Genomic DNA, 22,176 nt, shown 5'->3' with positions numbered 1-22,176 from the left:
ACTCAAAAAAGCCTATGAACCCTACTGACCCCGGGCCCTCGGGCAGTGCCCGAGTTTCCAAATGGTCAATCCGCCCCTGAAGACAAATCAAGTGGAGTCACTCTGCACATGCTCAGTTTGATGTGTATTGCTAGAGAGGGTTTTTTCTTCTTGGGAGAGTGCATGTGATCGGCGCAGGGCCAATCAGCACAGTCCAAACAGAGGTGACGGGTTCTGCATCCTCCTACAGCACAATGAAAACTCCTGCAAGCTTCAACCAATTCCTGACCACGCTAGCAGTTGGCTAGTTTTTGGAGGGCATTTATGGACCTCCTCCCTGAACCACACACCCCGCGCGCCCCCTTGGACACAGCTGATCACATGACTAAGGAATGGGCCAATCACAACTGCTTTTACCATGTGACCAGCTGTGTCCAATCATAGTTGATCACCGGGTAAATAGAAAATGCCAGTTATCGGCAGTCCTCTCTTTATACTGACAGCATGTGAGGAGAGGAGAGCCGGTAAGCAGCATTTTGCAGGGGGAAATCTACACTGATCATCAGGGCACTGGTGATCAGTGTAGCCCCTTCAGTGTGGCCAATAGTGCCCATCAGTGCCCATCTGTGCTGGCAATCAGTGACCATCAGTTGAATCAGTGACCATCAATGCCCATCAGTTAAATCAGTGACAATCAGTTGAATCAATGCCTATCAGTGCCGCCTATCAGTGCTGCCCATCAGTGCCACCTATCAGTGCCCATCAGTGCTGTCTAACAGCGCCCATCTGTGCCACCTATCAGTGCTGCCCTTCAGTGCTGCCTAACAGTGCCCATCAGTGAAGGAGAAAAATTACTTAATTTACAAGACTTTATAAAACTAAGAAAAACTTTTTTTTCAAAATTTTAGGTCTTTTTTAGTTTGTTTAGAAAACAATAAAAAAAACCCTGGTGATTAAATACCACCAAAAGAAAGCTCTATTTGTCTAAAAAAAATTATAAAAAATGTAGTTTGGGTACAGTGTTGCATGACCGAGGAAATGTCATTCAAAGTATGACAGTGCTGAAATTGGTCTGGGCAGGAAGGGAATAAAAGTGCGCAGTAGGAAAGTGGTTAACCAGTACTCTGCTGGACACTGATAGAAGTCACAAGACTGCTATACACTGCTGATGAGAAAAGGTATATAGCACTTTATATTCACTAAAATAATTACATTTCCATGTTCTGTGTACTGTGGGAGACCAGATATAGTGAATGCGGGGTCCAGGAAGACCAGATATAGTGAATGCAGGGTCCAGGAAGACCAGATATAGTGAATGCAGGGTCCGGGGAGACCAGATATATTGAATGCAGGGTCCGGGGAGACCAGATATGGTGAATGCAGGGTCAGGGGAGACCAGATATAGTGAATGCAGGGTCCGGGAGAGCAGATCTAGTGAATGCAGGGTCCGGTGAGACCAGATCTAGTGAATGCAGGGTCCGGGGAGAGCAGATATAGGGAATGCAGGGTCCGGGGAGAGCAGATATAGGGAATGCAGGGTCTGGGGAGACCGGATATAGTGAATGCAGGGTCCGGGGAGACCAGATATATTGAATGCAGGGTCCGGGGAGACCAGATATAGTGAATGCAGGGTCAGGGGAGACCAGATATAGTGAATGCAGGGTCCGGGAGAGCAGATCTAGTGAATGCAGGGTCCGGTGAGACCAGATCTAGTGAATGTAGGGTCCGGGGAGAGCAGATATAGGGAATGCAGGGTCCGGGGAGAGCAGATATAGGGAATGCAGGGTCTGGGGAGACCGGATATAGTGAATGCAGGGTCCGGGGAGAGCAGATATAGTGAATGCAGGGTCTGGGGAGACCAGATAAAGTGAATGCAGGGTCCGGGGGTGATCAGATATAGTGAATTCAGGGTCCGGAGAGACCAGATATAGTGAAGGCAGGGTCCGGGGAGACCAGATATAGTGACTGCAGGGTCCGGGGAGACCGGATATAGTGAATGCAGGGTCCGGGGTTTAGTAACACTTTAAAGTATATGTACAGTAAACCCTCACCTTGTGAAACAACCCTTTAAAATAGAAATGAAAGGCAAAAAAATGTGTGTATAGCTATCAGTCCTCATGTACACGGGATGTTTTTACAGCGGCTGTTTTCGGCTTTTGACATTTTTTCCTACAGCCAGTAAACCCCCCAGCATGTTATCCTAGGTGTCCATACACACAGACTGTAATCAACGTTTTTTGGCTGGAAAAAAACCCAGGACTGGTGTGTTTCTAGAGGAGTTTTTTAGCTGTAAAAACACTCTAATGCTGAAAAACACGGCAAAACGCAGCAAACCTGCATTTTTGGAAGTTGTGGTAAAAAATATGCTAAAAACAGCAAATGCGGAAAAACGCAGGAAAACTCTGCTAAATGCTAATGCAAAAACGCTAAAAAAAGTTGAAAAACTCAAGTTTTTGACGTGACTTTACACAGCTAACGTTACCAGCGTTCTCAAAACATCCCTTGCGCATGAGGACGCAAAGAAAATTAGAATTACCTTTTATCCCTTTTTTATAAATGATCTCTTACCTTCTAAGCTCCTTATGCTGCTTAGAACAGAGAGCCGGGGGAGGAGAAACAGCATTACACTGTACTTCACAATAAATGGGGCTGTGCAGGGAGGGGATGTCAGCAGAAGTCTGATCATTGGAGGAGAGCAGGCACAGCCAGAAAACTGACCATGCTGCGCTGTCATGCCCACTGTGGTCAGTTTTTAATAGGAAAGCTGTCAGGAACACCAGGGTTTGCCCACAAAGGAAGCAATAAAAAGAGAACAGGAGACTTTTTCATACAAGCACATAGCAGGAATACATAGTTTTTAAATACATTTTGCTAATAGAATAGAAATCAACTCTTGAGAATCACTGACACAGAACCAACATGCAGATGGGGACTTTTAATTGTACTCTGATTGTCTTTCCTGATCTGTCTACTTGCTGTGAGTCAGCAGCTCAGAGAATACAAATGTCAATGAGTCAGAACAGCAATCAGTAGTCAGTGGCACACCTAAAATGTCTCTTATGGCAAGTTATACTTTAAAGGTGCACGTAAGTTAAAAAAAATAGAAGGAAATGAAACCTTTTTTAAAATAAGAACAGACTTTGCATATCTCTTCTACGAAAAAAAAACAAAAACCTTTTTCCTGTGTTCTAGCGAATTTTTTATATAATGTACATTGCTTGTGGCACATGCTCAGTGCAGTGTACACCACCATCTGTAACAAGCCAGGAACGGAGCTAGCTTCCGGGAAGATGATAATCCACTGTGCACATACAGGAGTTACGTCACAAGTGGCTGATCATTGGCTGGAGAGGAGCAAAGGGGACCCAGAAGAGTAACGAAGGACAGCAGAGGAAAGTCCTATAGTAGGGCAAACAGGGGGTGAGTCTGCTATGATGTATTCTGTGCATACAATATTTGTATATTATGGCAAGAGCATCAGGACATACAGAGTTGCTTTAATGCAGACATTTCAGTGGAAAAAGTTCAAAATCAGGTTTTTTTTATTTGTGTTTTTTTTTAGTTTTACTTTTTTAATCATGTGCCAACTTCCCCATAGCAGATATACTGCTACAAGGCAGCCGCGCTGCGCAGAATCACGTACATAAATGTATTTCTGTACATCTCGGTCGTGGGAGTTATTGCGTGCCACTGGCGCGCTGCTTCTGCGCCACTTCTGCTGTGATTGGTCACAGCAGAAGCCAATCAGCTGGTGCCGGCCAATGCATGAGTGCCAGCACCTGCCAATCGTCCAGTACAGGGGTCTGCAACCTTTCTAAAGGGCCAGTTTATTGTCCTACAGACTTTACAAGGACCGGACTGCAGCCAGCGGGAGTAGAAAAGGTCCCGACGTCAATGGGAACAAAAATAAGGCCCCTTTGGTATCAGTGGGAGGAGTTCTGCCCCATCATTGATGTCATTGGACTCTATCATTTCTGTCATTGGGAGGAATTCTGCCCCATCATTGATGTCATTGGCCCTATCATTTGTGTCACTGGGAGGAATTGTGCCTCATCATAGGTGTCATTGGACCCCATCATTTCTGTCATTGGGAGGAATTCTGCCCCATCAGTGATGTCATTGGACCCTATCATTTCTGTCATTGGGAGGAATTCTGCCCCATCATTGATGTCATTGGACCCAGGGGCGGACTGTCCATTGCGGCACTCGGGCACTGCTCGAGGGCCCAGGGTCAGTAGGGGGCCCCATGAGATGCCCCTGATACCTCTCATAGGCTGTTTTTGGTGTGGTTTGAGTGTGGGCGAAGACACAGGGTCCCCAAGATCCCCTATAGCCCGGGGGCCCAATGAGTTGCCAGTCTGCCCCTGATTGGACCCTATTATTTGTGTCACTGGGAGGAATTCTGTCCCATCTTTGATGTCATTGGACCCTATCATTTGTGTCCCTGGGATAAATTGTGCCTCATCATAGGTGTCATTTGACTCTATCATTTCTGTCACTGGGAGGAAAAGTGCCTCATCATTGGTGTCATTGGACCCTATCATTTCTGTCACTGGGAGGAACTGTGCCTCATCATTGGTGTCACTGGGCCCTATCATTTTTGTCACATGGAGGAATTGTGCCTCATCATAGGTGTCATTGGACACTATCATTTGTGTCACTTGGAGGAATCATGCCTCATCATTGGTATCATTGGAAAGAGTTGTGCACCCTTTATTGGTCTAAGTGGGGGGAGTTATGGTATCAGTGGATGAAATAGCGCCCCAAGGGCCAGATAAATGCAAGCAAAGGGACGCATCTGGCCCCCGGGCCGCAGTTTGGAGACCATTGGTCTAGTGAACTGACAGAACATAGCTCTACCTATGTAAACAAGGCAGAGCTGTGTTCTGTCAGTGGTAATGCAAGTCAGGAAACAGAATCCAGCACATTACCTAGTGAAAACAGCAGCACAGTAAACATTACACATAGCTAGGCACACAGTTAACCCCTTGATCACCCTACATGTTTAACCACTTCCCAGCCAGTGTCATTAGTACAGTGTCAGTGCGGTTTCTTTTTTATATTTTTATTGGATATTTCCAACTTATATGTTACAAAATAAAAACTAATAATTTCAGAAAAACGAAATATACAAAAGAAATATATAGTACAAGAAATGTACATGTACAAGTCTTAAAGTGTTACTAAACCCCGGACCCTGCATTCACTATACCTGGTCTCCCCGGACCCTGCATTCACTATATCTGGTCTCCCCTGACCCTGCATTCAGTATATCTGGTCTCCCCGGACCCTGCATTCACTATACCTGGTCTCCCCGGACCCTGCATTCACTATATCTGGTCTCCCCTGACCCTGCATTCAGTATATTTGGTCTCCCCAGACCCTGCATTCACTATATCTGGTCTCCCCGGACCCTGCATTCACTATATCTGGTCTCCCTGGACCCTGCATTCACTATATCTGGTCTCCCCGGACCCTGCATTCACTATATCTGGTCTCCCCGGACCCTGCATTCACTGTATCTGGTCTCCCCGGACCCTGCATTCCCTATATCTGGTCTCCCAGGACCCTGCATTCACTATATCTGGCCTCCCAAGACCCTGCATTCACTACATCCGGCCTCCCCGGACCCTGCATTCACTGTATCTGGTCTCCCCGGACCCTGCATTCACAATATCCGGTCTCCCAGGACCCTGCATTCACTGTATCTGGTCTCCCCCGACCCTGCATTCACTGTATCTGGTCTCCCTGGACCCTGCATTCACTGTATCTGGTCTCCCCGGACCCTGCATTCACTGTATCTGGTCTCCCCGGACCCTGCATTCACAATATCCGGTCTCCCAGGACCCTGCATTCACTGTATCTGGTCTCCCCCGACCCTGTATTCACTGTATCTGGTCTCCCCGGACCCTGCATTCACAATATCCGGTCTCCCAGGACCCTGCATTCACTGTATCTGGTCTCCCAGGACCCTGCATTCACTATATCTGGCCTCCCAAGACCCTGCATTCACTACATCCGGCCTCCCCGGACCCTGCATTCACTGTATCTGGTCTCCCCGGACCCTGCATTCACAATATCCGGTCTCCCAGGACCCTGCATTCACTGTATCTGGTCTCCCTGGACCCTGCATTCACTATATCTGGTCTCCCCGGACCCTGCATTCACTATATCAGGTCTCCACGGACCCTGCATTCCCTATATCTGGTCTCCCCGGACCCTGCATTCACTATATCTGGTCTCCCCGGATCCTGCATTCACTACATCCACTCTCCCCGGACCCTGTATTCACTATATCCGGTCTCCTGGACCCTGCATTCACTATATCAGGTCTCCACGGACCCTGCATTCACTATATCTGCTCTCCCTGGACTCTGCATTCACTATATCTGGTCTCCCCGGACCCTGCATTCACTATATCTGTTCTCCCAGGACTCTGCATTCACTATATCTGGTCTCCCGGACCCTGCATTCCCTATATCTGGTCTCCCTGTACCTTGCATTCACTATATCTGGTCTCTCTGGACCCCGCATTCACTATATCTGGTCTCCCACAGTACACAGAACATGGAAATAGAATTATTTTAGTAAATATAAACTGCTAAATACCTTTTCTCATCAGCAATATATAGCAGTCTTGTGACTTCTATCAGTGTCCAGCCAAGCACTAGCTAACGCTTGCAGGAGGACTTTTCTTTCAGCACTAGGAGGATGCAGAATCCCTGACCGCTGTCTGGACAGTGCTGATTGGCCCGGTGCTGATCACATGCACTCTCTCAAGAAAAAAAAAAAAACCTCTCTAGCAATACACACCAAACTGAGCATGTGCAAAATGCCTACCGTTCACTCTGTCTTACCAGGAGATAAGAAATGGTCGCTTAAACAAAGGGAGGAACAGAGCGATCAGGAACAAACAATCTTTTTACACGATGCGGAGGATTAGTCCCTTTTGTAATTCAGCAGGGAGGGTTTTGGGATTGCAGTGCGAAATAGCTTTTAGGTTCCAGGGAGACACCATTTCTCCCTCTAGTATCCCCATATGGAACAAATATATATTTGAAATATATTTTAAAAATTTTCTTCCTAAATATATTGCCATATATTTGAAATGCTACAATTTGGGCTGTATTCTATATATTTCAAAATATATTTCAATAAATAAATTGCTATGCAGAGCCATACAAAGCAGTGTGCTGGAGCTGACGGGAGAGATCTGTATTGTTTACATACAGGTCTCTCCCCCGTTGGTGATAATGGCAATCACTGGGTGACAGAGGGGAATCACTGGCTGGGACCCGTCGATTGACAGGTGAGGCCACCAATGGCGGCGGGCGGACGCCCCCTACCCTGAAATGCAAAATCACATATATATATACGTGATTTTGCATACTCCTGCCGCTCTGTAGCAGTATTTCTTCTATAGGGCGACGTGAAAGCGGTTAAACCAAAAAGGAAACTTTTATTATATTGCAGCTTGCCAATGGGATGGCTGCATTCATTTTCTTTTTTTAGGCTTTCTTTCTTCTATTTCATCTGGTGATCCAGCCAGCAAGTCTTCTGTTTTTCAGAAGCACACGCTCTCCAGCAGAATGTATCAGTTGATTTGGATGAGGCAGACCATTTAACACTGTCAGGGCTGATTTATTGATTTATTTCTTCATACAAAACCTTTATCTCAAAAGGAACAAAAATGTGCTGTAACTGATTATAAAGTGTAAGCTGCAGTTTAGCTTCAATTTGTTATTGTTTTCAAATCTGCTAATACATTTACTACTACCCTCTCTCCAGACTGACAATGCTGCTGTATGTTGTGCCTCCTGTGCTCTTTCCTCCAGAGTTGTGTCTTACTAATACAGGAGGTGTGTTACTGGACAGATCACCAGGTGAAAACAGAGGGGAATAAGACAAGAAAACTAATGCAGCCACCACATCTAATGATTGGTAAGCTGCAATATATTACATTTTTGGTTTTAGGTTCATTACTGCTTTAAAGTAGATATATTTCTTTTATTTATTGTTGAAACATTTATTGTGTTCAGGAAGCAGCTTTTCTGCAACTTTCGCCTAGACCAGAATGACATCTTAGCCCCCCTCCCAGGTTCTGAGCCTGCTCAAATGTGCCACAGGACCAGGGGCAAACTGACCATTTTGAAACTTGGGCACTGCCCGAGGGCCCGGGGTCAGTAGGGGGCCCCATGAGATGCCCCTGGTACCTTTTCCATAGGCTTTTTTGAGTTTGGGCAAGGACACAGGGGCCCCATGATCGCCTATTGCCTGGGGGCTCCATGAGTTGTCAGTCCGCCCCTGCACAGGACTATGCATCCTGACAGCCCTGTGGCACCTGTGCGCACCCGCAGGTTCCCCTGTACATTTGCACATGTGCAAAATCAGGTAGCATGGAACTGACAAAATGTTCCCATCTCTGGACATGTGCAAGTAATACCCTACCATGCATAGATGTGCCCAAGAGCTTTGCCAGGGCCCGCCGGCCAGGTAGAGCCCTCCGGCATACTGTATATGGCAATGCACCATAATGGTGGCGTGAAGGGGGGAGCAGAGGCAAGAAAAGCAGGAGCTGAATGAAGTTCTGCTTTAACCACTTCCAGCCCGGACACTTTTACCCCCTTCCTGTCCAGTCCAATTTCTAGCTTTCAGTGCTATCACACTTTGAATGACAATTGCGCGGTCATGCAACACTGTACCCATATGAATTTTTTAGCATTTTTTTGAGACAGATAAAGCTTTATTTTGGTGGTATTTATTCACCGCTGGGATTTTAATTTTTTTTGCTATGTAAATGAAAAGTCCAAAAATTTTGAAAAAAAAAGTGTTTTTCTTGTAAAATTTTGCAAATAAATAATATTTCATCATAAATCTTGGCCACAATATATTCCATTATCTTTTTAGTAAAAAAAAATAACCCAAATTAGTTTATAACCAAAAATTATAATTTTAAATTATTATTTTTTTATATTATTTGTTTTTTTGTTTTTTTTTACATACTTGTCACCCCAGCAGTACACCATGGTGACACTGTACTACTTGTGGGGGGTGATGAAGATTTTTTTTTTTTTACACTGATTGCTTTTACACCCATAAAGGCTGTAAAAGCAATAATTTCTCCTTCTCTCTGGCTGCATTTTTGCAGCCACTGAGAACTACTGAGTGAGCTGTGATTGGTCACAGCTTGTCACATGGTACAAGGCTGTTGTGAATAGCCTTGTACCATGTGACCTCTGTGATCATTCACAGATTTCACACGTAGTAAGCAATGATGTCACAAGTGACATCTTGCATACTACTCCGCATGTGATCACTGATTGGCCAATCAGTGATCACATGATCGGGATCTCGTACAGAGGTCCCGTCCGACAATCGCTGTTTCACTGTGTCCGGAGGACACAGTAGGCACCGGATTGTGGTGCTGCGTGCTCCCAGGGAGCGTGTACAAGCAGGTGCGGGGAGGCCGTTTATAAATGGCCACCCGACCCTGCACTGCCACCGTCCGGCCGTTTATATACAATGGCCGGACGGGAGGTGGCTAAGCTGTTCCAGCAATCAAACTGCATGAAAATATCTTTCTTGCTTTGTTGGTTGAATTATCACACCACATACATCTAGTAATAGCTGCAGTCAACTGGACTTGTGCTTGTGCTGTGAGGTTGTTATAGAACAAGTCCAGTTGAATGTGTATACTATTCCCCCCAGCCCGTGCCCCCTCCCCTGACTTCTCCATCAAGATCAATAATACAACCATCAGTCCCTCCCCCTCATGCCAGGGTACTAGGTGTAATCCTAGACTCCCATCTGTCCTTTCAGCCCCAAATCCATTCACTGTCCAAATCTTGTAGACTTCACCTCGGCAACATCTCCAAGATACGCCCGTTCCTAACCTCGGAAACCACTAAGCAACTTATTCACTCCCTTGTTATCTCTCTCCTTGACTATTGCAACTCCCTCCTCATTGGCCGACCTCATCACAGGCTATCCCCTCTTCAGTCTATCATGAATGCTGCAGCCAGACTCATCCACCTTACTAACCGTTCCATATCTGCCACCCCTCTCTGCCAATCCCTCCACTGGCTTCCCATTGCCCAACAAAAAATTTCAAAACATCTTGTCTCTAAATATCACCCAAACCATCCTCTCCGCTCCTCCCACAACCTCCTGCTCTCTAGCTCCCTTGTCTCCTCTCCATGCTTGTCTTCTGGACTTCTCCAGAGCCTCCTCCACCCTCTGGAACTCTCTACCCCAATCTATCTATCGCCTACTCTGCCCACTTTTTGTACCACTAGCCCCTCCCTCTTAGATTGTAAGCTTCAAGGAGCAGGGCCCTCCTAACCCTCTTGTATTGAACTGTATTGTTGCTGTATTTACATAGTTACATAGTTAGTCTGGCTGAAAAAAGACAAAAGTCCATCCAGTTCAACCATAAAAAAAAAACCTTATAATCTTATATCCACAGTTGATCCAGAGGAAGGCAAAAAAACCCCAGCAAAGCGTGATCTATTTTGCTCCTGCAGGGTAAAAAAATCCTTCCTGTTCCCCCGAGAGGCAATCGGATATTCCCTGGATCAATTTTACCTATAAATGTTTTATACAGTTATATTCTGTGTATCTAAGAAATAATCCAGGACTTTTTTGAAGCAATCCACTGAGCTGGCCAGAACCAACTCTTGAGGGAGTCTATTCCACATTTTCACAGCTCTCACTGTGAAGAAACCTTTCCGTGTTTGGAGATTAAATCTCTTTTCCTCCAGACGTAAAGAGCGCCCCCTTGTCCTCTGTGATGACCTCAGGATGAATAACTCTACACCGAGTTCACTGTATGAACCACTGATGTATTTATACATGGAGATCATACCCCCCCCTTATGTATTATACATGGAGATCATATCCCCCTTATGTATTATACATGGAGATCATATCCCCCCTTATGTATTATACATGGAGATCATATCCCCCCTTATGTATTATACACGGAGATCATATCCCCCCTTATGTATTATACATGGAGATCATATCCCCCCTTATGTATTATACATGGAGATCATATCCCCCCTTATGTATTATACATGGAGATCATATCCCCCCTTATGTATTATACATGGAGATCATATCCCCCCTTATGTATTATACATGGTGATCATATCCCCCCTTATGTATTATACATGGAGATCATACCCCCCTTATGTATTATACATGGAGATCATATCCCCCCTTATATATTATACATGGTGATCATATCCCCCCTTATGTATTATACATGGAGATCATACCCCCTTATGTATTATACATGAAGATCATATCCCCCTTATGTATTATACATGAAGATCATATCCCCCTTATGTATTATACATGGTGATCATATCCCCCTTATGTATTATACATGGAGATCATATCCCCCTTATGTATTATACATGGTGATCATATCCCCCCTTATGTATTATACATGGAGATCATACCCCCTTATGTATTATACATGAAGATCATATCCCCCTTATGTATTATACATGAAGATCATATCCCCCTTATGTATTATACATGGTGATCATATCCCCCTTATGTATTATACATGGAGATCATATCCCCCCCTTATGTATTATACATGGAGATCATATCCCCCCCTTAATGTCCTCTTCTCAAGAGAGAATAAATTCAGTTCCTCTAATCTTTCCTCCCTTTATATTGTAAAGTGCTGAGCAAACTGTTGCCGCTAAATAAATCCTGTATAATAATAATAAGTGCACTAATATGGCTACAATCACCTCAAGCAATATAACTATTACTGATTATATCAGGAAACATTCTCTACATATAGTACAGTGCTGTCACCTTAAGATAAGTCGGTGATGTCACCCTTGCCTTACTAGCAGCAGAGAATTCCTTGAAATTTTATTGCAAAATGCAACTACTTAAATATCACATGGCAAGCAGTAAATGACACAGATGTATAAAATCACTTCATGTCCAGTTACAGCTGAACGCTGGGATTTAAAAAAAATACCCTTACCAGGAAACTGGTCGCTGCAGTAGTATTGATTTATTTCAGGTGCTTATATAGCGCCTGTAAAACATTTTAAATGCAGCCTGACTGCCTCCTGAGGGCTTTTTTGGGCTTTATTTAACCACTTCCCGACCGGCCGTTGCATATAAACGGCTGGATGGTGGTAGTGCAGGGTCGGGTGGGTGTTTATAAACGGCCTCCCCGCACCCTGCTTGTGCGCGCTCCCTGGGAGCGCGCAGCACCGTGATCCGGTGCCCGCTGTGACCTCCGGACACAGTGAAACACCGATCGTCGGACGGGACCTCTGTACGAGGTCCCGATCATGTGATCACTGATTGGCCAATCAGTGATCACATGCAAAGTAGTAAACAAGATGTCACTTGTGACATCATTGCTTACTACGTGTGAAATCTGTGAATGATCACAGAGGTCACATGGTACAAGGCTATTCACAACAGCCTTGTACCATGTGACAAGCTGTGACCAATCACAGGTCACTCAGTACTTCTCAATGAGTGCAGGAATGCAGACAGAGAGAAAGAGAAATGATTGCTTTTACATCCTATATGGGTGTAAAAGCAATGTTTAAAAAAAAGAAAAATCACCATGGTGACACTGTACTGCTAGGGTGAGAGTATGTAAAAAAAATAAAAATATAAAAAAATAAAATAAAAATGTAAAAAAAAAATGTTTAAAAATTATAATTTTTGGTTATAAACTAATTTGGATTTTTTTTTTTTACTAAAAAGATAACAGAATAAATTTTGGCAAAGATTTATGATGAAATATTATTTATTTGCAAAATTTTATAAAAAAAACACTTTTTTTCAAACTTTTTGGAATTCATTTACATAGCAAAAAAAATAATTATCCACCAAAATAAAGCTTTATCTGTCTCAAAAAAATGGTAAAAAATTCATTTGGGTACAGTGTTGCATGACCGCGCAATTGTCAAAGTGTGGTAGCGCTGAAAGCTGAAAATTGCCCTGGTCAGGAAGGGGGTAAAAGTGTCCGGACTGGAAGTGGTTAAAGTGGAACTTCACCCTAAAGGGGAAGTTCCACTTTATGTCCCCCCCACCTCAATATTTTTGGCACATTTTATTTTTTGATGTGCCTAGTTTTGACAGGCACCTTCTCCCACTTCTACTGCAATCGCCTGAGCGACTCCACAGGAAGTTTTCCCCTCCCTTCCCCTGCCTGCAAATTCTTGGGACAAGTTCCAGGTCCTAGGAGACTGCGGGACCATTCACAAAGTGCAGCATGGCTCACACATACGCAGTGGGAAGCAGGTTGGGAAGCTGCAAGAAGTACTGGCGCAGGTGAGGACGGTGCTTGATCCCTGGACAAGTAAGTGTCCTTTTATTAAGTCAGCAGCTGCAGTATTTGTAGCTGCTGACTTTTCATTCTTTGCAAACCAACTGAAGATCCTCTTTAACTACAGAACAATATACTGGAGCGACATAGTGGCTTAGTGGTTAGCACTTCCGCCTGGCAGTACTCGGGTCATTGGTTTGAATCCCAACCACGGCACCACCTGCCTGGAGTTTGCATGTTCTCCCTATCCCTGCGTGGGTTTCCTCTGGGTACTCTGGTTTCCTCCCACACTCCAAAGACATGCTGGTAGGTTAATTGGCTCCTGTCTAAATTGGTCCTAGTATGTGTATGTATGAATGTGAGTTAGGGACCTTAGATTGTACACCCCTTGAGGGTTAGTGACTGATGTGAATGTACAATATATATATTTAAATATAGCTGCGTAAATTGACGGCACTATATAAGTACCTGAAATAAATAAATATGCAGAGTAACAATCTATGTTATAACCATATCCAGGGGCAGACTGACTACTCATGGGGCCCCCAGGCAAAAGGGGATCATGGGGCCCCTGTGTCCTTGCCCAAACTCAAAAAACCCTATGATAAAGGTACCAGGGGCATCTCATGGGGCCCCCTACTGACCCCGGGCCCTCGGGCAGTGCCTGAGTTTCCAAATGGTCAGTCCGCCCCTGACCATATCAACCCAATATACCCTATTAATATTTTTGCTATTAGTATTGCACTCTATGAGCCATTGCACTAACTGGCCACTCACACTTCTCTGTTCGTCTCTGCTCCAACAAGAAGAGCTCCTTTAGACTTGTGCGTCTTTACTGCCTCAACCACCCCCCTTAAGCTGCAAAGCAGCAGATGAGGTGGTTTACATGTTGAAACTGCAAAACGTTGCTTCTTAGAAGCAGCAGATATGACCCTTCCCGTCAAACTGCTGTTATGGGTATTTCTATGGAACGTGATAGCACATTAATAATAGGACTTCCCGATGAGTAATACTTTGGTTGACCCACTCTGCTATACATTATTTGCTTTTGGTTTTGTTTTTTTTGCTACTGCAAATAACATCTTGGAACAGTTTTTATTCAACTTTTTAACTGATTACAACAGGGTCTCATAGAAATATAGAAAAGTGACGGCAGAAAAAAAGATCTAAAGTGGCCCATCTGGTCTCACTGTCACATCAACCCCAGTATGTACTCTACCCCAGGCCTTGAAATTTCCAATGGCGAGTGGAAATTATGGTGGAGGCAAGTGTGTCCCCCAGGGCCGTCTTGCTGAGCAGGCTCGGAGCTCAGGCCAGATCTGTCATTGGCACTGGGAGCCGTCAGACTGCTCAATAGCTGAGTGCAGTGAAAGCAAAGGAAGGAGTGTGTGCTGTGCTCTCTGCCTCCCCCTAGAGTGCAGTACCCGGCTCTGTGAGTGAACAATGAAGTACTGCAACTTTTTATAGGTGTGCGTGTGTGTGTGCGTACATGTGTGTGTGTGTCTGTGTATGCATGTACATGTGTCTGTGTGTATGTACATGTGTGTATCTGTACATGTGTCTGCGTGTATGTACATGTATGTGTGTGTACATGTGTCTGCGTGTGTGTGCATGTACATGTGTGTGTGTGTGTTTGTGTGTATGTACATACATGTGTCTGTGTGTACATGTGTCTGTGTATGTATGTACATGTGTCTGTGTATGTATGTACATGTGTCTGTGCGTGTGTACTTCTGTGTATGTACATGTATCTGTGTGTATGCGTGTCTGTATGTGCCTGTGTGTGTATACATGTGTCTGTATGTGTACGTGTGTGTACATGTTTCTATCTGTGTATGTACATGTCTGTGTGTGTGTACAGGTGTCTCTGTGTGTGTTTGTTGGTGGCGAGTAACTCTTAACGTCCGGCTAGTAGCTCAGGACTTGAAATTGTAAGCCCTGCTCAGGGGCGGACTGACAAGTCATGGGATCTCCGGGCAATAAGGGATCATGGGACCCCTGTGTCCTTGCCCAAACTCAAAAAATCCTATGAAAAAGGTACCAGGGGCATCTCATGGGGCCCCCTACTGACCCCGGGCCCTCGGGCAGTGCCCGAGTTTCCAAATGGTCAGTCCGCCCCTGGCCCTGCTATACCCTACCGCCTTCAATACAGCTGTATACCTTTGGAAATACGCTCAGCCAAGATTAGCAATGGTTGTAGCTTGGCCCTATTTGCTTGAATGGGTCGTATTCAGGATTGCTACTGGTGAATGGGGCCACACTACCACTGTTGCAAATTTTGGTTGAGCTTATTTTCAAATTTATACATCTGTATAGAAGGCATTATGGTAGATCACATGCTGGGGTGATGTCACATTCAGACAATGATGCAATCAGGTAATAAGTTGAATAATAACTGATGCAAGATGTTATCAGTAAAGAAACAAAACCAAAAGCAAATAATGTACAGCACGGTGAGTCAACCAAGGCATTACTCATGGGGAACTATTATTAATATGCTGTCAACTTCCATGGCACTGTACAAAGCAACAGATAAGGAGGAACATACCTACAAATCATGGGGCCCCATAACAAAATTTTTCTAATGGCACCCACCCGCACTGGAAAACGCAACCGTACTGGAAACCGAGGTTCCCGTGTAGGCTGCGTTTTCGGAAGAAGTGCAGGGACTTCTTCCCTGCGTGTCAAGGGGCACAGGAGTCCATTCAAATTAATGGGCTCTCGTGCCCGTGCAAAACGTGGCCCGCGCGGCCATATATATGTGAACCGGGCCTTATACTGCCCCACGGAAATACAGTTGCAAGAAAAAGTATGTGGACCCCTTGGGATTACGTGGAGTTTTGCATGAATTGGGCATAAAATGTGCTCTGAACGTCACCTAAGTCACAACAATAGAAGAACACAGTCTGCTGAACATAATACTACACAAACATTAGATGTTGCCATGGTTTAATTGCACATAACATGTAAACATTCACAGTGCAGGGAGGAAAAAGTATGTGAACCTTTGGACTTAATAACTGGTTGACCCTCCTTTGGCAGCAATAACCTCAACCAAACGTTTCCTGTAGTTGCAGATAAGACCTGCACAACGATCTGGAGTAATTTTGGACCTCTCCCCTTCACAAAACTGTTTCAGTGTAGCAATATTCCTGGGATGTCTGGTGTGAATCGCTCTCTTAAGGTCATGCCACAGCATTTCAATCGGGTTGAGGTCAGGACTCTGACTGGGCCACTCCAGAAGGCGTATTCTGTGCTGTTGCAGCCATTGTTTTGTTGAATTACTTGTATGCTTTGGGTCATTGTCCTGTTGCATCACCCATCCTCTGCGGAGCTTCAGTTGGCGGACAGATGGTCGTACGTTTTCCTGCAAAATGTCTTGATAAACTCTGGAATTCATTTTCCCATCAATGACAACAATCCGTCCAGGCCCTGAGGCAGCAAAGCAGCCCCAAACCATGATGCTCCCTCCGCCATGTTTTACAGTGGGGATGAGGTTTGGATGTTGGTGTGCTGTGCCTTTTTTTCTCCACACATAGTGTTGTGTGTTCTTCCCAAACAACTCAATCTTGGTTTCATCTGTCCACAGTATATTTTGCCAGTAGTGCTGTGGAACATCCAGGTGCTCTTTTGCAAACTTCAAACGTGCTGCAATATTCTTTTTGGACAGCAATGGCTTCCTCCGTGGTGTCCTCCCATGTACTCCATTCTTGTTTAATGTTTTCCTTATTGTAGATGTGTCAACGAAAATGTTAGCATGTGCCAGAGATTTCTGTAGGTCTTTAGCTGACACTCTGGGATTCTTCTTTACCTCATGCAGCATTCTGCGCTGTGCTCCTGCAGTCATTTTTACAGGATGACCACGCCTAGGGAGAGTAGCAACAGTGCAAAACTTTCTCCATTTGTAAACAGTAAGTCTTACCATGGACACATGAACATCAAGGCTTTTGGAGATACTTTTGTAACCCTTTCCAGCTTCATGCAAGTCAACAATTCTTGACCGTAGGTCTTCTGAGAGCTCTTTTCTGCGAGGCATGGTTCAAATCAGACAGTGCTCCTTGAAACCAGTAAACCCAAAACAGGTGTGTGTTTTTTAAGGGCAGGACAGCTGTCAGCAACACATCCAATATCATCACACTGATTGGAGTCAAAGTTGGCTCACTCCTGGCTCCAATTAGCTCTGGGAGAAGTCATTAAGCTAGGGACTCACATACTTTTTCCTCCCTGCACTGTGAATGTTTACATGTTATGTGCAATTAAACCATGGCAACATCTAATGTTTGTGTAGTATTATGTTCAGCAGACTGTGTTCTTCTATTGTTGTGACTTAGATGAAGTTCAAAGCACATTTTATGCCCAATTCATGCAAAACTCCACGTAATCCCAAGGGGTTCACATACTTTTTCTTGCAACTGTAACTGCTGTAGAGTGGCATAATCACATAGAAATTTTTAAAGCATGCATAACAATCCCCACACCAAGGGAACCCACTACACAGGGAGGTCTACAGCCCAAACGCGGGGTCTTCTTACCCAGGAGAGGCTAAATCTGGGAAGGCCATAGAAGAGAGATTTTTTTTTTCAAGGTGTTCGGAGCAAGGATGAAAAAAGAACGCTGAGTGAGGGGAGACAGACTCTCCTATGGGCTAGGAAAGAGGTTGTCCTGGAGGGGTCACAGAGGGTAGAGCTGACCTGTGGTAGGCTGACATGGGGAGGTCCAGGAAATATATATATATTATGAGGGCGTGGCACGGGGTGTGTCCTACGCTTACATACTTTTGCTGATAGGTACCCTTGTTCCAAGAACGTTGTGAGCAGGGGCGGACTGACAACTCAAGGGGCCCCCGGGCAATAGGGGATCATGGGGCCCCTGTGTCCTTGCCCAAACTCAAAAAAGCCTCTGAAAAAGGTACCAGGGGCATCTCATGGGGCCCCCTACTGACCCCGGGCCCTCGGCAGTGCCTGCGTTTCCAAATTGTCAGGTATTCAAACAGGATTTGTATTATATGCTTTGATTGCAACACTTTATTTGGAACGTGAGATCTTTCCATAATATTCTACTGTATGTTTTGGTTGTAACTAGAGATGAGCGAATCGAAGTATCCGAAGTGGAATTCGAGTCGAATATCGGAAAAATTTCGATTCGTGCCGAATCCGAAAAACAGCCTAATTCGGACGCGCGAATCGAAATTTTTCAGAAAATGGCGGCTGACATGTGCGGCGACGGAGCGGGGATGTCGGGGAAGGCGCGCAGACAAGGCGCGCTGCCCCATAATGCATTCCTCAACGACATGTGATCGCATCAGCCAATCAGCAGCCAGCCAGCCAGCACTGTGTAATGGTCGAGGTATATATAGCGGCCATTTTGGAAATCTTCATTTGCCTGCAGTCATTGAACAGAGGCAGACCGCTCTGTACTAGGGACAGGGACAGAGTTAGGGCCACAGAAACGAGAATTGGGGACAGAGAGAAGTTACTTAGGGACAGAGAACCATTACTCAGGGACACAGACTTGTTAATGAGGGCCACAGAATCGTTATTTAGGGACAAAGAAACGCTAGTTAGGGCCACAGAATTCATACTCAGGGACAGACAGAATTGTTACTCAGTGCCAGAGAATTGTTACTTAGGGCCACAGAAACGTTATTAGGGCCACAGAATTTTTACTCAGGGACAGACAGAATTGTTACTGAGTGCCAGAGAATTGTTACTCAGGGACAGACAGAATTGTTACTGAGTGCCAGAGAATTCTTACTCAGGGCCACAGAATTCATTCTCAGGGACAGACAGAATTGTTACTCAGGGACAGACAGAATTGTTACTGAGTGCCAGAGAATTGTTACTCAGGGACAGACAGAATTGTTACTGAGTGCCAGAGAATTGTTACTCAGGGACAGACAGAATTGTTACTGAGTGCCAGAGAATTGTTACTCAGGGACAGACAGAATTGTTACTGAGTGCCAGAGAATTGTTACTCAGGGACAGACAGAATTGTTACTGAGTGCCAGAGAATTGTTACTCAGGGACAGACAGAATTGTTACTGAGTGCCAGAGAATTGTTACTCAGGGACAGACAGAATTGTTACTGAGTGCCAGAGAATTGTTACTCGCACAGACACAAAATTGTTACTTGCACAGACACAGAATTGTTACTCGCGCAGACACAGAATTGTTACTCAGGGCCACAGAATTCATACTCAGGGACAGACAGAATTGTTACTGAGTGCCAGAGAATTGTTACTCAGGGACAGACAGAATTGTTACTGAGTGCCAGAGAATTGTTACTCAGGGACAGACAGAATTGTTACTGAGTGCCAGAGAATTGTTACTCGCACAGACACAAAATTGTTACTTGCACAGACACAGAATTGTTACTCGCACAGACACAGAATTGTTACTCAGGGCCACAGAATTCATACTCAGGGACAGACAGAATTGTTACTGAGCGCCAGAGAATTGTTACTCAGGGACAGACAGAATTGTTACTGAGTGCCAGAGAATTGTTACTCAGGGACAGACAGAATTGTTACTGAGTGCCAGAGAATTGTTACTCAGGGACAGACAGAATTGTTACTGAGTGCCAGAGAATTGTTACTCGCACAGACACAAAATTGTTACTTGCACAGACACAGAATTGTTACTCGCACAGACACAGAATTGTTACTCAGGGCCACAGAATTCATACTCAGGGACAGACAGAATTGTTACTGAGTGCCAGAGAATTGTTACTCAGGGACAGACAGAATTGTTACTGAGTGCCAGAGAATTCTTACTCAGGGACAGACAGAATTGTTACTGAGTGCCAGAGAATTGTTACTCTCACAGACACAAAATTGTTACTTGCACAGACACAGAATTGTTACTCGCACAGAGACAGAATTGTTACTCAGGGCCACAGAATTCATACTCAGGGACAGACAGAATTGTTACTGAGTGCCAGAGAATTGTTACTCAGGGACAGACAGAATTGTTACTGAGTGCCAGAGAATTGTTACTCTCACAGACACAAAATTGTTACTTGCACAGACACAGAATTGTTACTTGCACAGACACACAATTGTTACTCAGGGCCACAGAATTCATACTCAGGGACAGACAGAATTGTTACTGAGTGCCAGAGAATTCTTACTCAGGGCCACAGAATTCATACTCAGGGACAGACAGAATTGTTACTCAGGGACAGACAGAATTGTTACTGAGTGCCAGAGAATTGTTACTCAGGGACAGACAGAATTGTTACTGAGTGCCAGAGAATTCTTACTCAGGGACAGACAGAATTGTTACTGAGTGCCAGAGAATTGTTACTCTCACAGACACAAAATTGTTACTTGCACAGACACAGAATTGTTACTCGCACAGAGACAGAATTGTTACTCAGGGCCACAGAATTCATACTCAGGGACAGACAGAATTGTTACTGAGTGCCAGAGAATTGTTACTCAGGGACAGACAGAATTGTTACTGAGTGCCAGAGAATTGTTACTCTCACAGACACAAAATTGTTACTTGCACAGACACAGAATTGTTACTTGCACAGACACACAATTGTTACTCAGGGCCACAGAATTCATACTCAGGGACAGACAGAATTGTTACTGAGTGCCAGAGAATTCTTACTCAGGGCCACAGAATTCATACTCAGGGACAGACAGAATTGTTACTCAGGGACAGACAGAATTGTTACTGAGTGCCAGAGAATTGTTACTCAGGGACAGACAGAATTGTTACTGAGTGCCAGAGAATTCTTACTCAGGGACAGACAGAATTGTTACTGAGTGCCAGAGAATTGTTACTCTCACAGACACAAAATTGTTACTTGCACAGACACAGAATTGTTACTCGCACAGAGACAGAATTGTTACTCAGGGCCACAGAATTCATACTCAGGGACAGACAGAATTGTTACTGAGTGCCAGAGAATTGTTACTCAGGGACAGACAGAATTGTTACTGAGTGCCAGAGAATTGTTACTCTCACAGACACAAAATTGTTACTTGCACAGACACAGAATTGTTACTTGCACAGACACACAATTGTTACTCAGGGCCACAGAATTCATACTCAGGGACAGACAGAATTGTTACTGAGTGCCAGAGAATTCTTACTCAGGGCCACAGAATTCATACTCAGGGACAGACAGAATTGTTACTCAGGGACAGACAGAATTGTTACTGAGTGCCAGAGAATTGTTACTCAGGGACAGACAGAATTGTTACTGAGTGCCAGAGAATTGTTACTCTCACAGACACAAAATTGTTACTTGCACAGACACAGAATTGTTACTTGCACAGACACACAATTGTTACTCAGGGCCACAGAATTCATACTCAGGGACAGACAGAATTGTTACTGAGTGCCAGAGAATTGTTACTCAGGGACAGACAGAATTGTTACTGAGTGCCAGAGAATTGTTACTCTCACAGACACAAAATTGTTACTTGCACAGACACAGAATTGTTACTCGCACAGAGACAGAATTGTTACTCAGGGCCACAGAATTCATACTCAGGGACAGACAGAATTGTTACTGAGTGCCAGAGAATTGTTACTCGCACAGACACAAAATTGTTACTTGCACAGACACAGAATTGTTACTCGCGCAGACACAGAATTGTTACTCAGGGCCACAGAATTCATACTCAGGGACAGACAGAATTGTTACTGAGTGCCAGAGAATTGTTACTCAGGGACAGACAGAATTGTTACTGAGTGCCAGAGAATTGTTACTCAGGGACAGACAGAATTGTTACTGAGTGCCAGAGAATTGTTACTCAGGGACAGACAGAATTGTTACTGAGTGCCAGAGAATTGTTACTCAGGGACAGACAGAATTGTTACTGAGTGCCAGAGAATTGTTACTCAGGGACAGACAGAATT

The 22,176-nt window shown here is 44.6% G+C and overlaps 1 protein-coding gene across 2 annotated transcripts in view; it reads left to right on the top strand.

The window, feature by feature from the left end:
* LOC149450484 (T-lymphocyte activation antigen CD86-like) overlaps window positions 1–22,176 on the top strand; it is an 83,880-nt gene that overhangs the window by 9,034 nt on the left and 52,670 nt on the right. Inside the window, exon 1 of one of the 2 annotated variants that reach the window (XM_089691930.1) lies at window positions 13,216–13,333. The exons of the other annotated variant lie outside the window; for it this stretch is intronic. The gene's annotated coding sequence lies outside the window, so the exon portion shown is untranslated. Of the gene's footprint in view, window positions 1–13,215; window positions 13,334–22,176 lie in introns of those variants that run through there. 2 annotated transcript variants of the gene reach the window in all.

The sequence above is a fragment of the Staurois parvus genome, unplaced genomic scaffold, assembly GCF_062004578.1.
Source record: "Staurois parvus isolate SC_StPar_1 unplaced genomic scaffold, SC_StPar_1.0 ptg000574l, whole genome shotgun sequence".
NCBI classification, from domain to species: Eukaryota; Metazoa; Chordata; class Amphibia; order Anura; family Ranidae; genus Staurois; species Staurois parvus.
Note: the sequence above shows the minus strand (reverse complement) of the source record. Positions and strands in the feature narration are given on the sequence as shown.